Source organism: Mandrillus leucophaeus, unplaced genomic scaffold (genome assembly GCF_000951045.1).
Source record: "Mandrillus leucophaeus isolate KB7577 unplaced genomic scaffold, Mleu.le_1.0 Scaffold73, whole genome shotgun sequence".
Lineage (NCBI taxonomy): Eukaryota > Metazoa > Chordata > Mammalia > Primates > Cercopithecidae > Mandrillus > Mandrillus leucophaeus.
This window is the reverse complement of record NW_012107919.1, coordinates 6,282,895-6,286,947: the sequence shown is the minus strand read 5'-3', so window position 1 is coordinate 6,286,947 and position 4,053 is coordinate 6,282,895. Positions and strand designations below refer to the sequence as shown.

The following is a 4,053-nucleotide window of genomic DNA, read 5'->3' as shown; positions in this document are numbered from 1 at the left end:
AGGTGTGAGCCACTGCATCCAACCTAACTGTATATTTGTACCCATTAATCCAGTGGTCCCCAATATTTTTGGCACGAGGGACTGGTTTGATATAAGCCAATTTTCCATTTCTCCACGGATGGGGGTGGGGGAACGGATGTAGGTGGTTTCAAGATGAAACTGTTCCACCTCAGATTACCAGGCATTAGTTAGATTCTTATAAGGAGCACACAACCTAGATCCCTCGCATGCACAGTTCATAACAGGATTTGTGCTCCCGTGAGAATTTACTGTCGCAGCTGATCTGACTTGAGGTACAGCTCAGGCAGTAATGCTCGCTCATCCACTCATCTCCTGCTGTGCCCCGGGTTCCTAACAGACCAGTACTGGTCCAGAACTTGGGGGATAGGGACCCTTGAATTGATCACCCTTTTTTCCCCTCCTCCCTACTACCCTTCCTGGCCTCTGATAACTACCAATCTACTCCTATCTTTGTGATATCCACTTTTTAACTCCCACATATGAGTGAGAACACACAGTATTTGTCTCTCTGTGCTTGACTTATTTCAATTAACATAATAACCTTCAACTCCATCCATGTTGCTGCAAATGACAGCATTTTATTACTTTTATGGTTGAATAATATTCTATTGTATAAAGGTGCCACATTTTATTTATCCATTCCTCTTCTGATGGACTCTTAGGTTGATTCCATATCTTGGCGATGGTGAATAGTGGTAAAATAAACAGGAGAGGGCAGACAGCTCTTTAATATATTGATTTCCACTGTATTGGATATATACCCAGTGGTGGAATTGCTGGATCATATGGTAGTTCTACTTGTTGTTTTTCAGGGAACTTCTGTATTGGTTTCCATAGTACTTGTACCAATTTACATTGCTACCAATAGTGTGTGTGTTCCTAAGTAGAATGGTTGGAAGAAGTATTCATGCTAGAAGGCTCTGAATAACAATACTACTAATACAGAGGATACCAACCATAAAATACTATAGGGCCAAGCAGGTGAAAATAATTCAGTGAAACAGGTCACATGCAAAACCAAAAAGAATTAAGGACCAAGTTAAATTGGAAGCATATGCCCTATCTAAACAAATACTGCTCAGCTATCACCAATGGTCTTCACACAGAAATGTAGCCCTATATTGCTGAGTCTCTGAATTTTTCAGGATCTCAATTGTGACATAATTACTTAGTTTTTAAAACACTCTGTGCCCCAAACAGATAATATCTGAGTGCTAAAGGCAGCCAGTGAACTGCCCATTTGTGACCCTTTTTCTAATATTTTTAGTACTCTCAGCTTGTCTTGGTAGAGAGGCCTTCTTATCAAATGTATGGCAAAAGCTACCCCAACCCAAGCTTTATTTTTAGCCTTTTAGAACCCAAGACTTGTGATTTCCATTGGTGCAAATACCTTGTAAATTCTTTCAGAAAAGAATGAATGACAAAAAGTGTGTCCAAACAGAATTTTGTAAACTTACATTTTTCTTTTAAGATCTCTCGGGCTGGGGCCTGCGGTACGCCGCTTCAGTGAGGGGCTCCACTGCGGCCACCCGGCTTGCTGCCTTCCTGGGCGCCACTCCCCCAGGCGACCCGACGCGACGCGCCAGTAGCGCAGCATCGATTCCTCTCGGGCTCTTGGGCGCTGCTCTGAGCAGCGTCACCCTTTACACCAGAAAGCTGGCGGGCACTATGGGGAAAAAACAAAACAAGAAGAAAGTGGAGGAGGTGCTAGAAGAGGAGGAAGAGGAATATGTGGTGGAAAAAGTTCTCGACCGTCGAGTGGTAAAGGGCAAAGTGGAGTACCTCCTAAAGTGGAAGGGGTTCTCAGATGAGGACAACACATGGGAGCCAGAAGAAAACCTGGATTGCCCCGACCTCATTGCTGAGTTTCTGCAGTCACAGAAAACAGCACATGAGACAAATCAGAGGGAGGCAAGCGCAAAGCTGATTCTGATTCTGAAGATAAGGGAGAGGAGAGCAAACCAAAGAAGAAGAAAGAAGAGTCAGAAAAGCCACGAGGCTTTGCTCGAGGTTTGGAGCCGGAGCGGATTATTGGAGCTACAGACTCCAGTGGAGAGCTCATGTTTCTGATGAAATGGAAAAACTCTGATGAGGCTGACCTGGTCCCTGCCAAGGAAGCCAATGTCAAGTGCCCACAGGTTGTCATATCCTTCTATGAGGAAAGGCTGACGTGGCATTCCTACCCCTCGGAGGATGATGACAAAAAAGATGACGAGAATTAACGCTCCTGAGTACCAGCCCCTGTCACATCTGACTGGGTTTCAAGTGGGAAGGGAAGGAGTTCTACTTGTCTTGACACCATAGAGGTGGCTTGAGAAGATGTCCTTGAAGAGCCAGTACAGTTTCTGTGCCCTGCAGCAGTCCAAGTGCTTTAAAGCCATTTCAAGCTGTATAGTTTGCACACCCATCCCAGTGGAGGGGAAAGGGGGTAAGTGTTTCAAGGCAACCTTTTCTGCACTTTGCTGAGAAAAGCAAAGGGCCTTCTATGAAGGACAAAACTTGCAGAATTGGGTGTGTGGGAGAGCAAAAAAATACTGTAGATCTTCAAAGAGCATCTCCACAACCCACAGCCTTCTTCCCAATAGTGTTAACTCTGCATTTTTACAGCGTAGCATGTGTGTAGTCTTTGGCTATTACTGGTGTATTATTTGGGGGAGGAATGGGGAGGGGAGAAAGGGAGATGGGTAGCATCACTTTGATTAACATTTGGGGCCTGATAGGGGAAATGGTGAAGCAATGGAAAAGAACAGACAACTAATGATTTGCTTCTATGTCCAGAATATTTTACCTTAAAAAAAAAAAAATGTCATTGGCACCATAAATAAGGACTGTGAGAGACTGTTTAAAAACTGTGAATGTCTGAAACCTATAAGCCAAGGTGTTCCCTGCCTAAACTTATTGCTGTTCCCACAAAGGACTAAGCCATTTCATAAGTTACCAAAGTTGCCATTTTGGAGATGGAAATTGATGAGGAGGGAAAGTCTTTCATTGGAGAGTATACAGTACAAGCAGATCATTCTGTCTCAGAGGTGCTAATAAAATTAGAAGACCCTTTCTTTTCCAGTAACGAAGTTATAAATATCAGCTTGTTCATCCAAGCCACTGGCTGAGGTGTTAGGGAAGAGGAAGAGGGTGGTAGAGGAGATAAGACAGTAGGGAAAGACAAGGGCCCATGCTTTTAGTGGGGAAAACTCTTGGAGCCGTTCTCTTTTTTGAGCTTTGAACTCTGAAACCATTGTTGGCTTCAGTCACTGACAGCACAAGTTTCACTGAATTGATCTAAGAGTTTAGTGATTTCAAAAGCCTTGGTCTCAGGAGAAGATTAAACTTCCATATTGGGCAGTGGTTCACTTAAAAACACACACACACACACAATTTTTTAAGAAATCCTAAGAAGTAACTGATACCCAAAATGCTCTGTCTTGAGTCATGAGATTCATCAGTTCTTGATATTGTCTAGACTTGCATCTAGAGCTACATTGTAAAATCCTTTTAGGCATGTGTTAGATTTCTGTGTAAACTTTGTTTAAATGTAAACTTCATACTACACTGTCAGTTTTTGTCTTAATAAAACTATAGGTTTATAAAAAAAAAAAAAGGATCTCTCATAGGTCTAGTTGGAGAAGGTCAAGTATTAAGAAATGATTCAGTGGGTAGTTAGCAGGGATGATTTCTGTGGTTTCTTTGACATTATCATTGAAAAGCCTGGTAAGTCTTTCTAACCAATCTCATCCACATCTTAGCTCAGCCATCTAGGTCTCCCTTTCAGGATGCCCATTTGCTTGAGAGTAATGAATATCATGGTAATGTCTTTCTCTGATAAACCAAATTAAAGCTAGATCATGCATTTTGGTCACATCCCAAGAATATATAGTACCTTTGACAGGTTACCTACTATTCCTGCAGGCCTATTTCCAGCTAAGTAATTGGGTCACAGAATAGTTTGGGCCACAAGAGTGGCATTTTCTAAAATGTTATATGGAATTCTAGATCCATGATGCTCTGTAGAAAAATGGAAGTACATTCTCTATT

General features: G+C 42.3%; 1 pseudogene across 1 annotated transcript; it reads left to right on the top strand.

The window, feature by feature from the left end:
• The first annotated feature begins 1,538 nt into the window (after positions 1-1,538).
• LOC105528730 lies at positions 1,539-3,607 on the top strand (annotated as a pseudogene). Its single transcript, XR_001004400.1, has one exon. The product of XR_001004400.1 is annotated as a chromobox protein homolog 1 pseudogene (transcript).
• Positions 3,608-4,053: the final 446 nt, after the last annotated feature.